Genomic DNA, 27,429 nt, shown 5'->3' with positions numbered 1-27,429 from the left:
TTAGGATAAGGATGTCATTTTGCCTCTTTACAAGGCCTTGATAAGAACATCACTTGGATTATTGCGCGCAGGACTGGTCTTCTGGTTTCCGTTGTGATTCTGATACAGTGGAGAGAAATGCAAAATAGAGTGTTACAAGGAAATCAGGATTGTGGAATACTAATTATGAAGATAGATTGAGAATTTGTAGAATGCAGACACTAGCAAACAGGAGAAAGAGGGGTGATATGATTGTGACTTACAAACTTCAGAAAGGATCATACAGGATTGTGGGAGGGTGGGAAAGGAAAAGAGGGTATCCTTGTAGACTGGAATGAATACTGCTAAGCAGGGGTTAGGGCTAGATTTTTCTCTCATAGAGTGGTGGGTGATTAGAATGGATTGCCATTGGATGTTGTATGTGATTAAATTCAAGAACGAGTATGATAGTTGGTGATAGTATGTGGTCTCCCTCGATAAGTCCCTCACTCTTTGGAGATCTATCGTAATAAAAATAATCTTCTCATCCCCAGAGGACGTCAAGGATTTTATTCTGTTTACCTTTTGTTTAGATTTTTTCCATTGTATTAATTTAATTAATGATTTAGTTTGTAACATTATCAGAGGGCACGCTAAGCAGGTGAGATATTGTTGATATTGTATTCAGTTCATCAAAAGTAACATTCCATTCAACTGTCCTCTACTATACTACCAACTGCTCACACTATGCCTGTTATGATCTCTCGCCAAAAGGCTATCAAAAATATTCTCATTGGTCTTAACACTAATACGTTTACTGGTTCGGATGATATCCATCCTGTTATGTTAGTAACTTGTTTTCGAGAATTAATACTAATTTTATATCGTCTGTATAAGAGCTCTTACTCATCTTATCTATGCAACAGTCGGTAAACAAGCCTTTATTCATTTTTTCACTAAAATGGAGGGAAAAAGTAGCCGTCAAGCTATTTTTCCATTTCTCGTCCTCAATACTCTCGAAAGAGATAGAAAAAGACATCAACAGCCAGTGTCTTCATTACCTGGTGGCCTATCTGTGTTCTGCCATTCACGGATCTCCTCACTAACTTTACCCGCATTTGGAAACAACCATGGAGAGATATGGAAAAATTCTTATGATCGCTCTTAATATTTCAAGGCCTTTTTGATGTTTGCCATAGAGCTCTCCATAGCAAACTAGCATAATATGATCTCACTCGAGCCCTTTGTGATTGGATTACTGGCTTCCACAGTTACCTTTCATCTATGGCTTCCTCGTCAGATTTCTTTATCAATGCCGCAACATCATCTTTCTACTCCTCTAAGTTCTGTACTCTCATCCTGCTACACATCAATAACCTAATCTCTCGCACATCATATTCTATTTATGGATATTTTTGATAACTGCATTCTCCATTTATCTTCTTCATTCAAAAAACCTAGTAGCATGGTGCCTTTACCATTCTCAAGTGGGATGAAGATAATCTAGTGGATATCAAAACGATCAAAAAAAGTTCTACTCGTTATTCTGAAGAAAGATTCTACTTCACTGCCTTTTACTTTTGATAGTGTTCTGATTTCCAGCCATGATCATTTTTCTATCTTTGGCTTTTTACATCTGGATTATCGTTCCCAAACCAATCACACCAATAATCTTCACCCTCCAAAATCAAATTTCTGTTTTGTTTGTCTCAATCTTACAGACTTCCATAGCTGTATTTCTCATAGGCGCCTCTTTTCTGTAATACTTTTTAGAATTACTTTCACGGGTGTTGCTCCACCGAAAGGGTAATTGCCATTCCTTTGCTTTCCTTTAATAATGTAAAATCTCTGAGCAGCCAATAGTCATCCACTAACAGTTCAAATGCAACCCTATTGAAGTAACTTTCATCATCTTACTTCATTGCATCCACCGCTTTTCTTTGTAACAGCCTTATCATATCTTTCTCTCAACGAACACAGCTCTCAATTTCTCTGATGATAAATGTCTTGCTGAGAAATCATGAATTTCTTTTCCTTACCTAATAGTTCTATCCTATAGAAACAAATACAAAAGGTGGGAAACGTATGCACAAGAAAGAAGAAGATTTTATTAATTTCGATTAAGATCTGAGACCTATTGCTAAAAGGTTTATTGCAAATTGATCTTTCCATCCTTTTCCTGGTCTTCTAAAGGATCTTTGAGTATTTCGTTTGCATCATTTTATTAGTCTAATTATTCTTTCTTTTTTTAGTTTGATGAAATGCTTTTTGGCATTGCTTTTCTTGTTGCCCATTCATTTAATGATTATAAGACACATATTTTGTATATATTTCTTCACTTCTGATTTTATGAAATTTTGCTTTCCTGCAATTTTCCTAAGAGTTTTTATTTATTTTTTTAACAGTACTTCAATTTATTTTTCTTAACTGTCTTAGCTCTTGTTTCAGATATACAGTTAAAATCGGTCTTCTTATAATTTATATATTGATTTGTATTTATTACAAAATTTAGATTTTTATTTTTTCAAAGACAGATCTATCTTGCAAAAATGCTATAACGGCTTTTTTTTTTCTTTTTTATCAATAACTGAATCACTTCTGAGTGATTCAGTTATTGATAAAATTCATCTCTTATTTTTATTTCCAAATATTTTCTCTCTCTCTCTCTCTCTCTCTCTATCTCTCAAGGATTCATTGCGGCTTTTATTATTATTTTGAGAGATTTTCCACCTTTCATTCCGTTCTGTGTTTTCATTAATTGTTAAACTGCTCATCTATTCTCCGTTTGCATAGCGTTTTTATACATTCTTCCTGTAACAGTTTTACCTTAAACATTTTTTCCGTTTAGTATTATTAATCTGAGCGTCCGTAGCTCAGTCGTTACAGACGAAGCCCTTTCGTCGGAAAGACTTGAGTTCGATTCCTGTCCATGACGTGAGGATCCTTTACTTGTTCTCTTTCGACTAAAGGTAAGTTAGCTGGCTCATACGGAGGTAGACGGTTTTTCCAACAAATTCTCGAGGTTTTCGTCCCGCAGAACAGGCAAACCGGCCTCGTTAACACACACACACCCACCCACACGAATTTACAACCATGAATACCTACGGCAATATGTGGAAGAGATAGGGTTCTCACCGTATGTCGTTAAGTCCGCAGTTAATCATGAGTCACATCATGGCAGCCAACCTCCTGGTTAGGAGAAGGCACATGACTGGGATGGGGAATTATTAATAAATGTGTTACTTTTTGGAATTTTTTACGACATCTTAATTTTCCATTAAGTAATGCAAGTGAGTTCCTATATCAAGTGATGTTATACCTCGAATGCAATCATTTCTTCGGGGATAATGATTCTATTCGTTATTACAGAATCTATTCTAAATAAGTTTCCTAAAGTAATGCAATTATGTAATTCTATGATTTTGTTTGTTAGCAGAACGTGTTAATTATTTTGTATTCCTTATCAGTACCAAACTGCAGCACATTGCTCCACTGTGCACTATTGCATCATTTTTTATTTCATACAAGTATTTTTCTTTCTTCTTAGTTTTAAATAATACTTCAATCTTAATATTTCTTTCATTAATTTCTTTGATGAGTTTATCTTCTTTATGATTTAATGATCTTATACTACTATTTGCCATTTTTAAGTCATATCTTTTAATCTGAAATAATTCATTTAATTTGAGAATAAACACTTTCGTTTAGTATATTTACATTACCGAATGCTAACTAAAATGTAAATTTTAATTGTTGTGTTCCAAGCAACCGAATTCCAGTACTAGAAAAATCTTGGTATTTTCAGTATAATAACCACAAATTTCACTTGTAAATCAACATTCATACATGTTACATACAAAAGGTTATGCAGGTACCAGTTAAAACAAGGTTGCGAATTTCAATTCTGTATACAACATTGTGTCATGAGATTATTATAAATAAACACAATAATATAGTTTCTGTAATATTCGGTATCATCTATCACTGGAAATTTAGCTACAGATTCGTAAAATTTATTGCTTACTGAAATAATCAGCATCCCAAAGAACTCTTCCATTATTTTAAACCGTAACGAGGAAATCATTAATTATTGCGTAGCATACAGAAACTAGTATATGAAAGAAATACTATTGAAACGAAACATGCAGTAGTGGATAAAGTGAATAACTGAAATATGAAAAAAAATGCAGCTATCACCATTTTGAATGACGAGTTTAGTATAAGATATTTTGTATTTATGTTTTATGTTTGTATTTATATATCATCATCATCATCATCATCATCAAATTCCTGACATGTACCCTGAAGGGGCGTACAGGATATAATAGTACTACATGAAAAAATTACATCATTACTAACTTCCTATCTACAATTTTTCTCCAAATCAGTCTGTTACTTGTCAAGAATCCAACATTATCAGATCTTATATTTCTATCGTCTAAGGTACTTTGTACCATATCAATCCACCTATATCTTGGTCTTCCTCTAGGTCGTTTTCCTGCCAACTTGGCAGAGAACATTTGTTTTGCCAATCTTTTCTCGCCCATTCTATTTAAGTGACCATACCACCTGAGATTAGCTCTGCTAACGCATTCCTGTATGCTCACAATGTCAAGTTCTTTCATAATATCCTCGTTTTTAATATGATATTGCCATTGATGCCATCTGTTCGCGCATCTAATCTTTCTCAGGACTCTCATATCTGCGGTCTCTAGTCTTTGATCAAGTGTTTTACTTCTGACCCAGCTCTCAGATCCATAAGTTAAAACTGGTTTGAACACTGTCTTGTATTCAGCTAAGTTAGTGTTCCGACTAATTTCTCTCTTATTCCATATGCTATTCAATTGACTGCCTGCCATACCAGCTTTGTTGATTCTGTTGTCTATTTCTATATTTAATTTACCATCTTCACTAAAAATCGTGCCTAAGTAGCTGAAATGTTTTACTTGTTCCACAGGTTCTCCGTTCACAACACAGTTGACATGTTCAACAATTCTATCTAATTTCATTGTCTTTGTCTTTTTAATGCTGACCTTCACACCATATCTATTACAACAGTTATTCAATTTAGTCAGGGAATCTTGCAAACTTGAAGGGGACTTATTTAGAAGTATAACATCGTCCGCATAAATCAAAGAGCTGACATTAACATCTCCAATTCTGATATCATGTTTAATACCACTTTCCTTCATAATATGATCCATATAAATAATGAATAACAGAGGGGATAATGTACATCCTTGTCTCACAACAGATTTAACATTAAACCATCTTTCGTGTATTTCCTTCAATTCTAACTGCCGACTTACAACTCAAATACAGACTAAGTATTGCTTGATATAATGCCCCATTGATACCATATAACTGTAGCGTATTGAATAGCTTCTCTCATGGCACCTCGTCATATGCCTTTTCCAGATCGACAAAACCTAACAGATCTTTGTTATATTAACATGCTTTGTCAACTATTTGTCGTAAAGTGAAGATCTGATCCTGACAGTCTCTATTTGGCCTGAATCCAGCTTGTTCTTCACCAAGATTTTCTTCCTCAATTCTTCTCAACCGTTTCTCAAGTATACTTGCATAGATCTTGCCAGGAACACTCAGTAGGGAAATACCTCTGTAACTCTCACATTCAGTTTTATTTCCCTTTTTATATATGGGTGCTATACTTTATATATGAGAGCTCTACTGCAATAATCGGAAATTCGTCCCTCAGTCCAGGCTTTCTGAATTATGCGGTGCAGCCACTGTAAGACTTTTATACCACCATACTTCAGCATTTCTGGAAGAATATCATCTACTCCTGCTGCCTTTTAACATTTCAAGCCTTTGATGGTTTTTCTACTTCAAGTATGGATATGTATTCCTGACTGCATGCCTGTTGAGTGTTTTTTACTACTATGCTATTATTGTTTGTTTCATTTAGCAATTTTTCGAAGTAATTACTCTATACTTCAAGGATATATTTTTCTCCCGTTTTCATGTCACCTTTATCATCTCTAACTCCTTTCACAGCACTCTTTCCTTTATTTTCTATGTTCTTGCCAAAGTTCTCCCGTGACTTTTGTTTACCTAGTTTCACACAGTGTTTCGCTTTCTTACATTTGTCTCTGTATTCTCTAAGAACAAAACCTGACTTATTTGCCAGGAACTTTTGATATGCTTTCTTCTTTTTCTTCACTGACTCTTTAACTTCCTGTGCTGGTCTGATTTTTCTATCCTTGCAGATAACCTTACCACATGCCTCTCTAGCTGAATCAATCAGGATTTTCTTCAAGGCTTGCCACTAAATCTCCAAGGTTTGGTTCCTGTTCTCAACCTCTTTCATTTTTTCTTCAATAATCTTTGTGTATTTTAGTATATAGTTCATATTTCAGAGCTTCTCAACTTTTATTAGCTTTAAAAACTTTCTTACATGTCATCCTTTTCAATACGAAATTCAATTTTATCCTGGTCAAGACTAAATAGTGATCGCTTCCAATTTCAGTATTTGGTATTTAGTATATATATATATATATATATATATAATTATTTATTTATATCATAGAAATACCCACCACATCATGCATATCTTCGGAGTTCAAATTTAATAGTCAATGAAGTTACTTTTTTTTTAGGTGGTAGTGGAGTTATTATCATGATTATGAACAGTTTGGCTTTATCGGTCATGTACACATATTATGCTTTGGCAGCGATAGGACCAAGCATGCAGAAATATCTCTGGTGGAAAAAACATCTCACTAAACTACAGATGGTAAGCACACAAAGAAAATAATAACTAATTAAGGCTAGACATATCTTTGATTCTAAAGTTGGATAAATTAATTGAGGAAGAATGATAAGAAAGATACTTCTCTCTCTCTCTCTCTCTCTGCTAATATACTATAAAACTGAATAATTATATTGTATAATGAAGTAATTCGAAACAAGTTTCAAACCGAAACTGAGTGATGTTGCATTTAGCATAAGTTAAGTTAGAATATTTATTTTAATATGACAAACGCTTCATATACTATCATAAATTCTTCATAAATATACTATCAGTATATTTATTTGTTCATAATAAATTTGAATTTATTATTCAATTCAAATTGAATTGAATTTGAATTGAATAATAAATTTTGATACTAAATACACCTTCTACACCAATATTTTCTGTCTGTATTGCAAATATCAAAATCAAATAAAAAACCCAAGATATGCACGAATAAAAAAATTTATTCATGCATATCTCATTACAGAATCACAAGAAACACGTTCCCTAGACTAGAAATAAATTGCATGCGATTTTTTAACGATCACTTTATCATTGAATGGAATTATAGCATAGCGAATTTTATTGAATATGAAATTTATAACTTTAATGTTTTTTGCGCAGACACAAACTAAAACTCTGCTTAATCCCATACCTTCTAAAGCTTTTGTCAATGGTGTAAGTCTTAAATAGCAACTAGTTCACTATTGCTACATAATAGTTTCTCTTTTGAAATGTATTTAAAAATTTGTATTTACTGTTGCCTTAATCAGGTATTATATATCCAAGTGTGTAAATTTGATTATAATTTATTATACTTGGATTATAAATTATATCTATCGTTCGTTTGCTTCAAAAATATTCATTGTTAATCATTCCACTAAATTACATTTCCAATTTAATATCATGAGTTAAGTTTACTTCAGCGATTTTAAAGTGGAAAAAGCCATATTCCATTTTTTTTAGTTTAAAATTTCACAAAAGGATACAGAAACCAAAACGAAATAAAAAATAAACTCCTTTAAAAGGAATATTACAAATATTTCCACTTACACAAGGTTTATAATGATGCCTGCATCCAAGAGTTAAAAGAATTGTTCGTAATTTCTTAACAAAATTTTACAGTTCCAACTTACGTAAAACGGAGATGTTCACGAGTACGGTAAGGTGTGTTTTTTTTTTGTCAGAGTTGAAGTCACAGTAATGGCGAGCACATCGCAGAATCAAGTACTTTTGAACTTTGTAATCTGCTCCGTACATGAAAATAATAATTAAAAAAAAACTGCTTTTATCTAGAAACACCGATACACTACTCAAATACCTCTTATGCATTACTCGAAAGTTAACTTGATCTTTTAAATTCAGCATGCCATTTTGAACACACACACAGGTACCAGAAATGCTCGTATGAAGGACCACTAAAGACACAACCAAATATAAGGTTACCTGCCACCCGTGATTTTCTGAAACAATTCCAGGAAAAAGACAAGTGCCTGTATATTCTGTACTCTATTTTTTATTTAACTTCGGCTTCCTGCTTTTATTATTATTGTTATTCAGACGATCTCCAGTGAGTCAATGATTCATCATGATTGGCTGTACAAGCTAACATATCTCTTAAACTAATTCACACCAAACGCACTCATCACTTTAACAGCCAAACTATTCCAATCAGTCACTTTCACCCTTTCCTTAAAAGTACCACAAATGCAACGTTTCTCCTCTCCTTGTTCGTATTCCAGCCTTCCATATGAAGAATAATTTCACCAGCCCTGTATCCTATATTCAGAATTTTACAGCCCTCTATCATATCATTCACTTTCTCCTATTTACCGGGGTCGGCAGTCCGCATTTTCAAATCTATCCTCGTAATCTATATTCTATAATTGCGATGTCATCTACGTAAATCTCCTTTGCATTCTCTCTATAAATTTTTCATCCCTCCTCGGAACAGCGAACAACAAAATAACTCTTTTATCATATTTATTTTTCATCATATTCGCCATTAGAGCTATTATAACAGTTAAAACAAATATTTCCTTATCTTGTGAGACATTTAGTGAAAACTGGTAGTAAATTCTAGTATAATGAAGAACATACACTGCGTGATCCAAAATATAGGGACACTCCCTTCATAGTAAAGCTGTCATGGACTTTCGAAATGGCGCTACTACAGGATGCCTCGGTGGAAATTTCTGACCCACTGCAACTCCGTAAGTGAAATTATTTTGAACTGGGAAACACCCAGTAGTGACATCTGCACAATAGGGCCCTGGTAGGCGACATATAATCGTAGAACCTTTGAGTCCTGAAGACCGTTGTGCGAAATATTCGCCTGTCCTCGATAACAGTACATAATATCAATTTCCGAAACACCCTTGCAAGCAAAGCCAAAAACACAATTGTTCGTTGGGAGCTGAATAATATGAATTTCCATGACTGCGTGAGCAACGCTAAGCGTCGACGTTGAACTAATTCAACGACATCGTCGTTGAATTAGTTCAACGATGATGATATATAACGCCAAGCGTCGTATAACGCTCGCTGCCATTGAAATTTGGGGCATTAGACACGCATTTTCTGGAGTCATGAATGACTCTTCCCCATCTGACAGTCTGACTGGCGAATTTGGTTTCGTGGATGCCAGGAGAACGCTATATAGTAGTTGAGCCAACTACTTCACACTTGGCCCAACACTTTTGGACCAACTGTGGCTATTTTTCCTTTGTTTGGGACTGGGGGCCCACAGTTCCAGTGACGGGGACCTTAATATTATGGCCTGTAATGACATTAGAGAGACTTCTGTGCTTCCAATTTTTTAGAAAGGTAATGTACTTCACACAATATTTGCGCTGTTCTAAGAATCATTATATTATTTTTAATTGAATTTGAAAATAAATAGCTTTTAGCTTCTTATCACTTTTAATTAGAAGTCTGTAAAAGTAAATTTTGTTTTTATGACTAATATATGCCGTCCTAGCTTTCCGAGTGGTTAGCGTATCCGCTCTCCAGCTAAAAGGCTGCGGGTTCGAATCCGCCGTGGGCATGGATGTTTGTGGATGTCTGTGGAAAAACTAGTGATGGTGGTCGGCGGTAGATGGCGTTGGAGTGGTTGAGACAGAGTGTAGAGTAGGTGCCCTCCCTCGTGAGTCTTTGGACTTCCTGGAGGTGTCAAATAATGATAATAATATGGAATACAGTTAAAGGCATATTAGCTTAAATCAATTTATCGATATGGATTTAATCCATCCAAATACTAGCTTAAATAATCCATCCATTTTTATTAATATTACTGAAGTAGAAATTTCGCTCCTTGACGAATCTTGAAAGCAGACTGTGTTTGGAAATAACCAATACGCATGAATAACACCACCATATATTAATATGTTATCTGTAAACAGTATAATGCTCTTATGTTCAAGATCAAGGTACTATTACAAATTTTATTTTTACTAGTAAAATATGAAAACTTAAACTATAGTAGCACTAACCATAATGTATGAACATTCATCAATTTTTCAACATGATTTATAAAAAAATTCTTTATGTATTTGTAAGTTTCCAGGCCCATCATGATAACGAATTCTCTACAGAAACAATTAAAAACATTAAGCTAAAAGATAAAATATCACGCATAGATTTAAGTAGGGTTTGAATCTGTTTCAAAATTATGAATTACTAACACGTCAGTTGGTAATACCAGTACCTTTTTGTTGATTTTAATTAATAGATAACCGGCATTCTGTTTTTGCTAAAAAATACCTAATAAATTACACTCAATGGTTATTGCAAAGAGAAAGTAAAATGCAACAAACACAGTAAATATAAAATAAGAGCAAAGCAGGCTATCGAAATTATTTTAAGGTAAGTTTGTATAAAACAGTGGTTATTAGTTATTCTCTATAAAAAACTTGAAATGAAATCATACATACAGAATATACGTGTACGTGGGTGGTCTGAAACGTTTGTTCTGGTGTTGTTACCTTTTTGGACGTCCTTCACATGGATCATCTTCCTGGCTGGTACGGCCGCGCTTAAACTCGGCATCCATTTCTTAATTGTCAAAAACGAAGGAGAAGGGCGCCCATAAACTTTTATGAACTTCGAATGAATTTCTTTAGGCATTAAACCTTCTTTTACAAAGAATTCTGTAACCGCACGATACTCAATTTTATCCATTTCAAGGGGTACAGATAACACTTTGGCTTCCGACAGCTGTATAATAAACACTGCTTGATAGAATGACTTGCAATTTCACACGAATGTTTATGACAGACGTACCAACTTAGAAAAAAAATCTTGCCAATAGTGTTGCCATTTATGGTTGATCCAGAGAACTCTTCAAACCACCCACGTATTTCATAATTGTACTGAATACTTCAAATTCTCTATAGTTTTTTTTTATTTTTTTTTCCAGGTGGAGCTTTTCAGTATATTCGTGTACTACCTCCAGCTTATCTTATTTCAAAATTGTGAATTTCCCGTTATTTTTAGCATGATGTACATGTCTTTAACTGGATTATTTTTTGCGCTGTTCGTGAACTTTTATATTCAGTCATATCTTAAAGGAGAAAACGTCTCTCCGATGGTGAAATCGATTACCACAGCATGCATGGGAGATCATAAGATAATCGCTGAGAAAGTACAATCGAATTGGACATCAAATTCACTGAATAATAATTCTACGATAAAAGAGAAGAAAATAATTTATAATTCAAAATCTGTGATCGATAAGGAACAGTGAAGAAATATCCCTTTATTTATTGTTTTTATAATGCCTACTTCAATTATTGTAGAATATGCTAAAATTCCATCCAAGTTTCCTTGGATGAAAATAGGCAAAAATATTTTTCATCTACATATTATTATATACTTAAATAGTTAACAATTACGTAGAAACAAATTAAATATTTTAAAACTCCAATATACGACTATTTCATTCGTGTTTACATAGACGTCATCAGGGATAGGAGATAAGATTGTTTAACTATGTTCAAAACATCAATCACAATATACAAATCACGACGTATGTGCTAACTAGGTCGTGTCTTGGTGGCAGTTTTAATGACAGATTGTACTAATAGAGTTCGAAGAAACAAACTGGATAGCTTCTGTAACAAAAAAATTAAATAACGATCAATTTAAAAAAAAAAAAAACAGTTAACGGCATTTATTTGCTATAATTTGAGATTGACATGCAATTGGTTAAGGTTCGGACAATATCATAGTTTCACAACTTTCAAGGAACAAATGTTGGAGTGAAGAATCTTCATTTAATTCCAAAAGAATTCTGTGATTAGTTTCAATGGCATGGAAAGCAATCTGCTTTTCTAATTTCTTATAGTTCACTTAAACAAATTGAAATAAAAATCAATTTGATGACTAATGGCTATAATCATCCAGAAAACTATCGACAGTGATCATCCTTCCTCCAAACTAAAATCTGATGATTATAATAATTTTTATACATATAGGAACCATACAGTAGTATCTCAACAAATAACATAGATTCTTCGCAAGTGCAATCTTTCCACTATCCTCCAACTTGTTTTCTGCCATCTACTAAGGAAATATAATATATCAGTCGTACATCTCGTCTTTGTTACTTTGGACAGACTGGCCGTTTGGCTAAGATTAGATTAAAATAATATCAGGACTACCACTTTTATATCCTTTAGCGATCTTGTCTTGCTTTGCATGCAATTGACACTACACACAGAGTCCATTGGAACGAAATCAGCATTCTTAATTTCAACAGATTTAAATTTAATCATCTCTTCTTTGAAACTTGTGAAATCATAATGACATCGTCCGAACCTTAACCGATCCGATTATATGTCAATCTGAATTTACGAAAAATGATGCCATTAACTCTTTCTATATTTATTTTTAAAATATTGATAGGCTATTTAATTTTTAGTTACAGAAGGTATTCAGTTTCTTTCGTTGGACTCAAATAGTCCATTCTCCACTCAGCTAAGCTGTGACCGAGACACGAGGTAGGAAGAACTTGTTAGGTGACTCATATGTTGTGATTTATATTATAAATACAATTGACGATCTTCTCTTCACTACTTGATGATGTCCATTGAACACCGGATGAAATATATGCATGTTTTAACAGCTAAATCGACGTCTTAATTTTTTTAACACATGTGTTAGCAGAGTAAGCATATAACAATGCACATTACTCATATTCTTTTAAAATTTTATACTCGTGTTTCTATTTTTACTTGGAAAGATAATAAACATAGGTATTGTTTTTGTTTTGTGTTCATTCTTTATTATTTTGCTTTAATTTTTGAAATTACTTAGAGAATAATGAATATGATCAAATGCTTTGTTGATGTCAAGTCACAAAGCATACAGCGCATGCATTCAATGTATAGTACATAAACGTAATCTGATGATTAGTACTGAGTTTGGATAATTAAAAATTTATCTGGAGCTTCAAAAGTGTAGTTGGGGAACAGTGAATCGAGAATGTGGGGAAAAAATAGACATCAAAGAAACTGAATCGTAACCACTCTCATCCACTGTTCATGCCCTAACACACTGTGTCATTTTTGATCAATAATCATTGATTGTGACTTCATTTTCGGATCATTCGTAGACCATTCGGTAGCGACGAAGATCTTAATAGTAATGAACATTATTGAATTCTTCAATAATGTTCATTACTATTAACCAAAATTGCGATTAATTTTTTGATAATAGATAAATGCTAAATGATCCTCTCGTAGTCTCTGAGAAATGCGGAGTAAACCGATTAAAGCTTTTAATCCAATATAATATCCTGGTCCTCTGGTGTAACACTCTTTTAAAATGTTTGTCCGTTATTCAGTCCCGATAACGAATGTAGAAAAGTGAAACTTGGGCAATATTACGATGTACTACTTGCAAAGTTGTCATCCTTGTTGTTTAATGTTTTCCCATGCGTATAATACCCGGATATTTATGTTTTACACTATGATGATAAACTGAATTATAAAGGAAAACAGAAATATTCTTCTTGATAAAAAAACGGAAGAATTACAGGATTCTTCCAGTTGTTTTTTGATGTATGTTGTACAAGAATTGAGTACTTTTATAATTGGGTTAAAGAGAAAAAGAAGATTTAACTGATGATCCTTCGAATAATAAATTTAATATTGTTTATTAAGGCAACAGTCATGAGGGAAAAGAAAGAACAGCTGTGGTATCTTTGGTAACATCTTGAATGGTGATGTGACAAATCCGAAACTGGGAAATATTTGCTTTATATGAATGCGGTGTGCAAAGCTGTTCATTAAAATATAAGAAAAGGAACGATGATGTGTTTTAAGTAAAACATAATGAATACAGTTTGGAATGTAGATATAATTACAACAGAAACTTCAGGTATGTCTCTCAATTGTTGGTTCTTTGACTCGTTCGGGGTCAAAGAACCAACAATTGTAAGTTATTATTTTTATTATTATTACGGGCAACTCCAAGGAGTCGACGACTCATGAAGTTATGCACATACATATGCGCCTAACTTAAAAAGTCGTTTCAAAGGGTCACACTTCCTGCACGATATTTGATCTCGCATATCTAGTGTACAACCGAAATACACCGCCAATTTTTCTAACTGGGCTAAGGAAGAGCGACTAAGCGTAGAGTTAGGTTCAAATTGTGAAAAGGAAATTATGTTTCGAATATTCATCTGAACAAATTGCTCTTAAAGAGAAGAAAAAGAGACAGAGAGATAGACAGTTTTAAACAACAAATGGGAAAAGTTCATAGTAATGTTTAAATTGCAGAAACAATTTGGAAATTATTATTTCCAAATTGTTTTCCAAATTGTTTTCCAAATTGAAGAATATTTGTACAAATACAATCTTTAGCGCCAATATGAAGATATTTAATCCAGATATTATCGAATCGGTTCAAAGAAAACTAAATGAAATATTTCAGCGGAGGTGTCTTGGTTTTCCTGCCCAAAACTAGAAGCTTTGAGATTTTTAATCTCTGAAAATAAGTTAGAATTGGCTTGCATTGATTTATGACCAAATAACTAATCGTGGGAGGCAAGTGTATTATAACTGTTAAGATCATGTGATTGTTGGAATGTATTTCTTTCAGTATTTTAAAGACTGCACATTGAAAAAGAAACACAGGTTTCAGATTGGAACATTCTATTCGCTTCGTTAGGAGATTGGCTAAATCATCTTCAGATGATAAAACCGCTTGTTCGATCGTACATCTTTCTAACAAAGGGCATCGCTGACATCGCAAAATTCACTGGAGAATAAATCTAATATATATATATATATATATATATATATATATATATATATATATATATATATATATATATATATATATATATATATATATATATATATATATATCTGACGAATATTCCGGGTGTGTTACGTGGGCAGTGCTCATCCACGAAATATCAATATTACCGATATTATTTTTTTGCATTTATTCCCGTTAAAGTCTCTCCTCATTGTGTCCTGGCTTCGTGTGATTCCTAACATTAATCACAATATATTAATGCTTCATTACCCTCATGAAGGGCGCACTTTTCGATGCGTAAACATTGCATCACATTCGCGTTAATAGCCCCGTTTCTGTTTTATTCTCAACTGATGTCTTCAACAATATACTGCAAACTTCATCCTAATGAGTTTTTACTGTTCTGAAAAGTGCACGACACTGTGAAGCAGCTTTGGAATTACAGGGAACATTGGTTTGATGATATTTGGGTTTTTGTATCAAAGGAGAAGCGATGAGTCGAGACCTAAGAGACGAAAAGGACTGGAAGAGACGGAGAAGAGCATGTGCCTTCGATTATACCAGGAATAGTCGACTGCATGTGCCTGGAGATGGAAGAAAGATACTATACACTTTCGAAACTTGAATTTTTTTCTACTTTTTTGTAGTGAATGATATAGTCAGTATGCGAAGACGTTTTCTGATAGTATTTTAGAAATCTTAAAGGATTTCTATGGCCCAAATTTTTACTACATTGAAAAATGAACTGAAAGGACTGTTTTCTTATGTCTGGATATAACAGAATAGAATGCCTGGATGATATCGAATATTTCTAAGGCAATTCCAAGTGATTTCAAGATATATATATCTTCATTTTGTTTTTCATAAATTGAGCGCTTTCTGTATCCAGTGAGTGTCTTTACAAACAGGTGTTGCACATATTCTCTGGAACTGAAAATATGTGTAACATATTTTCAGCTTTTTTAGTACTGCAATAAATCTGTTCTCTTCGTCCATGCATAGCCTGCGGGAGCGGAACGTTTTTCCATTAAATGTATCATTCCAGTTTTCTTACACTAATTGTTCCTAAATATAGTACACGGATGTTAACTATCTGTTTAGTGTATTTAGTGAAAAACAAAGCTAATTTTTTATTTTTTTATTTTATTTTTTTAACGACGTGAGGAGCTTAAAGATCTTCCTCAGTCATAGCCAAGTTAGCCGATCTTGGCCGTGGACAGCAGGGTTTTTTCCACCAGTTTATCTGGGGTTTTCATCCCGCAAGCAGGGAAACCGGTCCAGTGAACACACACGGATTACAGTCAGGAATACTGACCCAGCCATAGGTCTGATACGTCAGCTATGCTGGTCCAGAGCCCGGATAATTATTTTTTTTGGGGGGGGGGGGGGATTGAGATGGTGCCACACCTTCACGTAAAAGGGACTCACGTCTTGTATCATCATACGAAACTAACTAGTTTTTTTAACGGTATAGGAATATTTTTATTCTAGTGTTTGGAAACAACAGACAGTAAAAATGTATCTATTCCCAAATAACAATGAATAATTCTGTGTATTATAGGAAGTTGTGGATCTACAACAAAATACCAGCATATGTGAGATTGATAAGACAGAAGAGCAGCTGAAACTTACAAAAAAAAAAAAAAATAATGAATTTGGATTCCCGAAAGTGTGGATAATTCCGATAATGATTGGATATTATGTATCCTATTATTGCATAAAATGTATACTGAGTCTCAGTAAACAAACGAAAATTCTTAGAAAACGGAGAGAAATGGGTATAAACCAGAGAAATGCACATAACATGCATAACAAATTTTACGAGATGATTTGCTATTCCATCAAACCACATGTATTCTCACGCCTAAATGAATCACCCGATCAACATTATTATGTTGATCGAGGCCTCCCTCGATTTCATTGGATTAACTTCTCCCTATAGTTTTTAACTATAGTTTTATTATTGGCTAGTTATTTATACTTTGCAAACAAATCTCTTTTCCTCTCTTCGTCGTTTTTTTTTTTTTTTGATTATGCCATCATAAATTCACTTATTCATGTCTAGCCTTTATAGGATCACATGCTATTCTCTTTACACAGCGACTTCTGGGACACACACATCACCAATGTTAATTATTAATAATTCGTATGCCATTAATGAAAGTATTTCTACTCACACTTATTCCTTTTTTTCGTTTCCCATTCTCATATATCTTATAAATGGAGATTCAAATATTTTCACCTTTGAGTAATTCAAATATACCACTCAAATAGGGCATTCTCCTTCATTGTTGTTTTCATATAAATCCCAAAACAAACAGATTGTTCCCCTACTCTACGCAGATTTGGTTACAATTAATTGATAAATTAAAGTACTCAAAATAATCCTATAATTAATTGCATTGGACCAATTAAGATGAGCGCCAATGCGCTATGCACTCTCAAAACTTTCATACATCGATAAAAATGCAAACATACAGTCAAGTTGAAGTGAATTTTTTGTAGCGCGGGTTGCATAACCCACGCGACAGAACACCCAACTGAAATGGGCGTACGACGCCATTGATATATATGTATGTGATTCCGAAACTCATTCAGTATAGACGAAACCCTTTTTTTCGGAAAGACCTGGATTCGATTTCCCTCAGTAACGTTAGGAACCTTTATCTGGTCTATTTCGACGAAAGATGAGTCAGCCGGTCTCATATGGGGGATAGATGTTTTTATTCCCTGAAACTCGTGTTTCACGTCCTCCTGTACACTCAAGAAACACAACCGTAGAACCCAAACTATTTTCAGACATTAAACATATTGTGTCAAATTTAGGTACCGTGAGATGGCGCCACTTATAGCCGTCTCTTCAATGCATGACGCAAGTTAGTGCTAGCCTTGCGGCAGCTATCTCTGATTGGCTAACACACACACACACACACACACACACACACACACACACACACACACACACACACACATATATATATATATATATATATATATATATATATATATATATATATATATATATATATATATACACACACACACAGACACACACACAGCTGCTTGGAAAAAAGTCAACGGAAATCATAGTGTGAGGAGCAAACAGCCATAGCGTCCACCTTAATAAAAAATAAACCCTTCTTTGGCTGCGATGAATGAAGCAGTCTTACAGGGCATACTTTCCACAAACAGGAATTTTGCACCATTATCCCTGCAGGTTTGTAATGAGATCCTGCACTGTTATGGCGTGGATACCCGTTGGCCGCATCTCACCTCCAGTTCATCCCACAGATGTTTAATAGGATTGAGGTCAGTGTTTTGTGGAAGCCAGTCAAGTGTGGTCACGTCCATGTCCACAAACCACGCAGTTCAGAGCAGCAGTCTTATAACATGGTGTATTATCTTGCTGAGAGAGAGAGAGAGAGAGAGAGGGGGAGGGGGGGCCAGTTCCGTGGAAATGGCACAAAGTAAGAAGCATTGCATTGTCCAGATGGTTCAGATACCTCTCGTTCAATGCTCAATGTCGTTGCACCGCAAACAGAGGTCCAAGGTCAAACCAGGAAAAAGAGGACGATACATCACACCCCTGTTTCGAATTTCATAGCTGGAAATAATCATTCTGGTAACAAACGTTCTCCAGGCATCTTCCACACATATACTCGTCCGTCCGTCCGCTGTGTAGAGAATGTGGCGCGATTCTCGCTCCATAACACAGCTTTTCAAGCTTATACATCCCACTGTACATGGTGTTGCAATTGTCGGCAGCTTACACCACTGAAGATGACGCTGCATTTCGGTGAGGGTATCTGGGGGCTTTCATATCGCTGCCCTATCATGGAAACCCCATGTTGTGAGCCTCAGTTTTGAATGTTCTAGTGCAGATTTCTGTCCCAATACCCAGAACTCTATATTCGACTTGTCAATCAAAGAATGGAGTTTTTACATATTATACTTCTTTGCTTCCTCCGGTCACGTTCAGTGAGTGTGGTGGGTCGTCCACTGCGGTTACTATTTGCAGTGGACTCCGATGGCTCAATTTTTCGAACATATAGGCCTGCAACATGTCATCCTTTCACATCGTCTCTCTTTCAAAGTCCTTCAGTTCTCTTTTAGCAGCCATTTCACTCGAACACAGTTACACTGACTTGTGAGCATCATATTCCTCGAATTTATACCGTCTATAAGCACTGCACTTATAACACTTCAAGATGCACCTTGCGCATTGGGGTGTCCGTTAACTTCTTTCCAAGTTAACATTGAAGAGAAAGTTCAGTAATTAAAAGGAAAATAATGTATGTGCAAAATGTAAAGTGCAAATATAACGACGATACCTTTTTGATATCATCTGTGGAGTACATAATAAACTATCACTGCTCTCAGAACATGATGCTATTTTAAAAGAGATTTCAATGAATATTTTGCTTAAAGATGTGGTTGTGAATAATAATAATAATAATAATAACAACAACAACAACAAAATCAAAACTGTAAAACTGAAATCACATTATCTTCAAGAAATATGATAGAGGACAGAAGTAATTGTATTTTTTGTTTTGTTATTTGAATATCAAGTTTAATATCACTTTTTAATAAAGTAGCAAATATATATAACTTATTTCTTGGTATTTTACTATATGACGTTTAGATTTAAAATTTAAATGCATGTTTCATAATCCCATAATTTTAGAATATTTCCTCAGATTAAAATGCTAATTCATACATCCCCTATTTGGCTTGTGCTCACCTTTTCTTGAACTTCTTTTAATCCAAGTTTCTTATCTTCCCGTTGTTGGCAGAAAATCAACTTTGAGTTGTTCAGTTACGTTCCAGGAATTTCATGATTTCCTCTTTTTCCAACTACTTCTGTAACGTTTTAAGTAGAAATCCAACATTAAGAAGCTATTAAATCAACTTATCTGGAATATTCAATCGGTAAATTGCTCCGTAATTTTCAAATTCAGATTTATGTCATTTTTATGAATTAGTTTTATGAAAGTCCCTTTGAATTCTAAGTACGTTCTTGGAGTTAATCAATAGAACTTTGGTAAAAGTTTATACTTCCACACTTTTCTGCATTTCTGGTTGAATATCATATACCTCGATTGTCTTTCCACATTTCAGATTTCTGAGAGCTTTTTCTATTTTCCACAATAAAATTTAATCGTGACAGCATTCCCTTGCAAACTTTCTTCATAATTAAAGTATTTGCTCAATCACTTCTTATCTCATCTTATATCATTTTAATAAGTGGGATAGGAGCACGTATTCTCATCATGCTGGATACCATTTTCTTCTGTTTTATCTGACTTTATGATATTTTCATCCTGTATTCTTTCCCACAGTCCTCATGTCGCGTTTAATACTTTCATAGAAACTTCAGCTTCTTTACAATTGTCTCTGTATTTCTAAGTGAGATTTTCTGTCTTTGCGGACAATTTCATCGCATACTGCAATTCTTGAATCATTTGAAGTTTCTTCAGAATTTCCAGTGGTCGCTGGCCGTCGACATTAAGCCTCAAGGCTAATTTTGCCACAGAAGCTTCACTGATACGTAGCACGTGGCCGTACCAACTTTGGCGTGCTTTTGCATCTTCCCTGTTATTGGTACAATGCCGAGGATCTTGCGTATGTTGGTGTTGGGTATTCGGTCGAGCCTTACGCAAAGTGTCCACCTCAGCATTCTCATTTCCATGGTATTTGCTCGTGTTTCTTTGTTGTTGGCCAGCATTCTGCTCCTTATATGGCTGATGGTCTAAGTATTCTATAGATCTTTGATTTTAAGTACAGTGGGATCTTCTTATCACAAAGAATTCCAGTGACTTGTCACCACTTCATCCAGGCAGGTTTGGCTCAGGCTTCAGCATCTATTGTATTGTCATTGGAGTTAATGTTGAAACCCAGGTATTTGGACTTGGTGGATTTGTTCAGCTCCACGCATCTTTAAGCTTGTCATCGGTTTGGTCACCTCCTTGCATATATTCTGGCTTCCAAGGATGTGGTTCCTGAATAGTCTTGGTTACAGTGCCCATAGAAAGGATGAAGAGCAGGGGTGAGAGACAAGATACTTGGTGAACTCCTCCCTTTATTGGGATGATTTCAGAATTTCCTGCTGCGCAACGTACTATGCTGGAGATGTTTTGATATAACATTTTATTGATTCCACATAGGATTCGGGTACATAATGTGTTGTCAATCCCTTCCAGACGATCGAACGCCTTCTCTAGATCTAAGAAAGCCATGTGTATTTTTTTCTTCTTTGTTAGATATTTCTCCATTAAGAGACAAATGACATGGATTGCATCTGTTGCACAGCTTTTAATGACTCCACACTGATTTGGAGAAATTTCTACGATGGCTCTATGGTCAGCGTGGAGTATCCGTTCAAAAATCTTCAAGTAGCCCAGTCTGTAGTTTGAGCAGTCACCAATGTCCCGCTTGCCTTTCTAGATAGGAATTGTTATACTGGCTATCCAGATTGATGGATATTTCATTTTCATTTATGATCTTGCTAAAAACCATTGTCATGTACATTGTGGTTCGAGTAGCTTCCAGATTTTAGCTGATATATAATCTCAGCCAGTGGTTTTTAAATGAAATAAATGAATAAATGAAAAAAAAAATAAATGAAGTAAACGAAAAAAACTCTTTGCCTACTAACATGTTTACACTATTAACAGAGACAGTTGAAAGGGTTAAAATATGCAGAATTCAAACAAAAGAGTGAACCGAAACCAAAACCGAAGACAGTAAAACAAAAGCAAAATTTTTGTCACCTGAAACAAAAACAACCAAAAACTTGACAAAAATTCGGCTTGTTCGTATTAATTTCTTTGCCACCGTACACCGTATGTTAATTTATGTATTGATATTAAAGCAAGAAGAGGAACTACAGATGAAAATCCTTATCGTGACCCGGAACTCCGTATTCAACGCGTGGACCGACGAACTGGGTCCACACGTTGGTCACGTTCAGTGAGCGTGCTGGGTCGTCTACTGAGAGAGCACTTGCAGTTGACTCCCGGGCTTCCATCACGATATCGTATCTTTCATTGTTGATCTAGATCAGTCAAATTTATCAACAATCTGCTGAATAGATAAACCTACATGCTATCACTACGCCTGTTTTCAAACTTCGTCAGTTCCGTTCCAGCAGCCATGAGTTGGGAGCATCGTATTCCTCCAATTTATACCGGGTACAAATATGTGACTTGTTACATGGCAGGATGCACTTTGACCAGTGTGGGGTGTCTGTTGACTTCTTTCCAAGAAATTTATTTACTTTTGAAAAGATTCGAAGAAATGTTTGGCCTTATTAAATAACCAAATTCGTTATTTTTATAATTATAAATTTATAAACTGTTAACTACTGAATTTATAAATATTATTATAACCATTTCTTTGGATTGCTATAAGAAAGTTTTCAACTCTTCTCGTACCACTCTCATATAGAAATGTAATGTGCGTTCATTTTCTACTGAAATTGCGAACAAGGTCGTTTGCAATCAGCCATGATTATTTCCAAAACAAAATTACCACCTCTAACCTACCTCCATCAAATTTAAAGCACTTAATTCTCTAATAAAGAATAATAATTTTATAATCACTCGGGAAGACAAAGATAAAGCAGTAGTCATAAAAATAAGAAAGAATATTTTAGAAAGATTTCCTGAATGCTACGTGATTTATATACTTATTGTTCACTCTCATCTGATACTACTTCCAGCTAAGTTAATGAAGTCAATTAATTGATCAATAATTTTTCCATCTGGGAAAAAGAGTTCAAGAAAAGAGGAAAACTTTTCTCATGCTCTTCCGCCTATATTATATGGCCTTCTCAATATTTATAAGCAAACGTACCATTAAGACCGTTTGTAGACTGTATTGGATGACCCATATATACAGTTTCTAAATAGTTATCTTCATTTACTGGATAATCTACTTCTCACATCAATCACTCCTACATTTTAAAACAAAAGTTTAGAATCTGCATTTAAAACCTACAGATGTTTTATTTAGTCTTAAATTAGTATATAAAAGATAGTAATTTACTTGAACAAGATTTCCTCGTGATATCATCAAATCGTCTTTGTAATCCGTTGGAGTTATTTCAGTGTACAAGAAAATTATAGCAAGAAGTTGAAGGATCAGCCATCGGTGGAGCATTTTGAAGACGTTTCCTTAAAAACATTTCTCCTAAACCTATAGTGTGGTGCAGATATGAGGATTATATATTCGCAATACGGGTACGTTCGTCACATTTAAAACTGTTCGTTTCAAAAATAAATATGATTCATCCGATAATTCCTTCACTTTAAAAGAAGAAGAAGAAAATCAAACAAACAATCAAGTACCTTTTCTTGGATGTTTTACTTTTTTGTCAACCAGATGGCAGTTTACATTTTTCAATTTTTCTGAAGTTACTCGCACTGACCAGTGTATCCATGCTAATTATTATAATGATCCTAGTCGAAAACTATTAAACCTTGTTACATCCTTCTCATATTTTCTCGCTTTTATAGCAAGAATTGAATTATATCAAATCTGTTTTTATGTAAAATGACTTAAACAAATCTTTAGTTAAGAATGTCTTATACAATCAGTCTATAGACCTCTTGAAAATATCACTTGGATTCCACTCAATTATATGCTGTTGTCCAAAATCCAAGGACAAGCTATATTTATGACGCTTACAACCACAAATTCAGACAAGCAGCTTGTGACAATTTCTGTAACTGACGATTTTGAGTAGGAAGCAGGTACACATTCAAATTTTCGAATCGCGTTAAGGGGTCACGTGGCAGCAGTCAACAGGATAAAAGGCAAAAGGTTGCGCAAAGCGAATCATGTTCGAAGGATGCTCTTTTCTGAAAGAATAAGCTTTGAAACTTGGATGTCTTGTAATGTCTCAAAGGCATCATCTAGATCAGTACTTCCCAAACTTCTGGGTGTCAGGGCCCTCTTTAGAAAAATTAAAATATTTCACGGCCGCCCTCGAAAAAAAATCGTAATAATAGACATATATTATTATAATATGATTGTATTTATATTCAATACACAGCGAATATTGCAAACATCAAATGCAAATATTACATTTTTAGCATCTTACATACACATTTGTGTGGCATATTATCTCATATTTTTAAAGAGATAGATATATTGTTATTCTGCGATTAGTAATAAAGAAATAATTAAAAAATAAAAGAAGTTTAATAACAATTTAATGTGATGGATGTGTTTCAATACTGCTACACTAATATCAGGTGAAATATTTGAAACTGCAATTCTTAGATTTCTGCTTTGAAATGAAACTTATATGAATAAGCATATATTTACTAATATTCATTAAGCGCCGAAATACGCAGGAAACAAAATTTGTGAACCCGCACCAATGTGTGATTTTTTACCCATTAAAATATAAAAAATAACGAAAAAGAAATAATAAAATAATAACAATTAAATACTTTACTTTAAAGATAAAAAAAATCTACTTAGTCTTAAAAGATTTTAAATTTGTTTTCGTTATCTCACTGCCCCCCCTCAAAAAAACCTACGGCCCACAGTTTGGGAAGCGCTGTCTTAGAACACACATATCTGATACGTCCTGCAAACAAAGCAATGCTCACAGTCAACACATCCTACTCCATTCAACTCAGAAGAAAGAGAGAAAATGCACTTCCTCTTTATCTGCGCCAAGGTAGTTTCTGTAACTTCTATCTGAATCATAAAAGCGATTACCAACAATCCTCAATCGCTAGTTCAGAGCAAAACCTCATGCGGACCAAATCCTACCCTGGAAAATAAAAATCAGGATTTTCGTAGAATGACACTATGTCAAAGAGACTAGAATTCTAGCAAAATTCCTTAAAGAGTTGATTCCAACTGTGTCCTTTTCTGGATAGCTGATGAAAATATACTTTACGTAACAGAAATTAGCTAAGAGCAATTTTGATCTGTAATAATGTCTCTGTTATGAAAAAAAAAATTGACCCTATCTCTCATTACATAGAACAATATTTTGTTCTCTGTAATATATCGTATGATATGTAAATATTGGTTTCGTTACATTTCTTTAAAATGTATATTACTACCTTTAATAATACTATTTTTTATATTGATCTCAAAATATTTATATATACGCTATAATCGTATTAAGTGACATTCCAACATGTTATTTTACAAAGTACTGCAACTAAGTGATACAAATTATGGTTCATTTTCCACATTAGATTTCTATAAAAAATTTCAATAATTTTTATTATTAAACCTATAATTATATATTATGCATTTGCAAAATATATTGCTCTGTTTTTTTTTGCTCTCTCTCTGTGTGTGTGTGTGTGTGTGTGTGTGTGTGTGTGTGTGTGTGTGTGTGTGTGTGTGTGTGTGTGTGTGTGTGTGTGTGTGTGTGTGTGTGTGTGTGTGTGTGTGTGTGTGTGTGTGTGTGTTGAGATGTAATGTCTCAGCTTGAGATGTTAAAGTGATGAACTTGTTGTTATACTTTTCTGTTTCCTTAAAGAACTGTTTGTTCTAGCTGGAATGCCTCGATTTAAGACTGTTTAGAGTTGGTAGATGTGATGAAAGGAATTTTGGAAAGGAGATCTATAGTGTGTCATCTAATGGAACATTTCAAAGAAGGGACGGTACTTCGAATCTCGCTAAGCGATTGTTCGCCTCTTGATGAAGATTCTGTGTAGTGGTGTTGATGTGTTCTGTATTTTTGATGTAACACACTGTATTGCAGATGTGTTTCTTGAGTTTAGATATAAAATATTTGGAAAGTTTATAGACTGATTCGTTTAAAACAGTCGCAGCAAGGCTTCAAACTTTGTTTTTATTAAGTAGTCTAGGTATAGCTTCTGTGTGTGGATAAAAAAAAGTTTAATTTGGACACTATAATCATCTTTGTTTTGCATCACCGTGGAATTTTCAACACTTTCACGTACCAGAGATTCCTAACATTATGTTGCAACAAAAACATATGCACCAATTCATAAGGAGGCAAAATAGAAGAAATTAAAAAAGCCAAGCCTTATTAATGTTATTATCAATGATAATAACAGAGTTAATACTCTGTTATTATCATTGATATTGATCTTCATGCTGGTTCGGGATACATGAGTATACAGAGGATTTCAAATTGGAAATGATCATCACTTAATTTTAAATAGTATAAAACGAATGCAACAGTGAAAAGAACAGTGTAATAGTTTTAGAAACCTTTTAAGAAGAATAAGTCGAGGAACCGTGAGAGGTAAACTGTAAATTCAACTATACAAACATTATTCAAGAAAAATGAAAAAGAGTTCGAAACAGAACCAAAACCTTGGGGTCTCAGAGGCAGTCCCAGAAAACATTGTTGGATTCAATTAACGAGGTACCCAAGAAGTTAAGGTAGAGTCCTCGAAAAGAAAGAAGCATATCGATAGTTCACAATTAAGTCAGCAGATGCCCTGCGAGAGTAAAAAGAAAAATGTAAGAGAACTAAGCCGTTGGTAAAAACAGCTAAACAAAAGTAAAGGAAAGACTTTGGTAAGAATACCGAAGCTTAATATTGTGGACGAAGCAATGTATTCTGGAGGCACTTGAAGATTCGAAATTAAGAAAAGAACACAAATAGCACCGAAAAAGATATAAGAAATGAACAAATTGTTAAACAAATATAAAATATTTAGAATATTTCAAAATATCCTAAATCTGACAAATGAGAATGGCACAAATAAATCAGAGAAAAACTGTCGTCGAGTCGCAATTCGAGTGAAGGCGAATAAGTAGACAAAGTATCTTATACACCCCTATAGGATAATTAACAGATAATTGATGAGAATCTGTTATTTCAATGTACTTTATGAGTTGCCTTTGTATCCTTGCAGATTTATCATGCGCATTTGTGTTAGCTCACTACAAGAACAGACATCAGAGGGTTCATAAAGAGAAAGGCAATACAAGATGGGCCAAAAGTCACGAAGGGGTTAGAAGTTTTGATAACTTTTTTAATGAGTTTGTTTTAATTTTTTTACAGATTTTATAAAGACCTTGGAGATTAAAAAAATTCACGACTGAACAGAGAATAAAAATTGTAAAATTTTACTATCAAAACGAAGTATCAATAACCGCACTAGGTTAGGAACGAAGCCACAGTTGAGCGTGTAAGGGAGTGTGTTGCAGAAGACCAGAGCACATCAACTCGAAGGCAAGGAGAGATCCCGAATTCATCCACAAGCTGATAATGTCAGATGAAGCACATTTTTATTTCAAAGGCTTCATTAACAAACAAAATTGCAGGATTTAGTTCGGAAAATCCGAGGATAATTTACCAAAGGGAATTTCATCCCCTTAAGTGTACGGTCTGGTGTGGGTTGACGTCGGAAGAAGTGATCGGACCTTACGTTTTCGAAGACCACGTTGGGAACCCTGTCAATGTTACAGGAGATGAATATCGGTCTATG

Source organism: Typopeltis vanoorti, chromosome 24, assembly GCF_054136105.1.
Source record: "Typopeltis vanoorti isolate ZY-2024b chromosome 24, IOZ_Tvanoo_1.0, whole genome shotgun sequence".
NCBI classification, from domain to species: domain Eukaryota; kingdom Metazoa; phylum Arthropoda; class Arachnida; order Uropygi; family Thelyphonidae; genus Typopeltis; species Typopeltis vanoorti.
Note: the sequence above shows the minus strand (reverse complement) of the source record.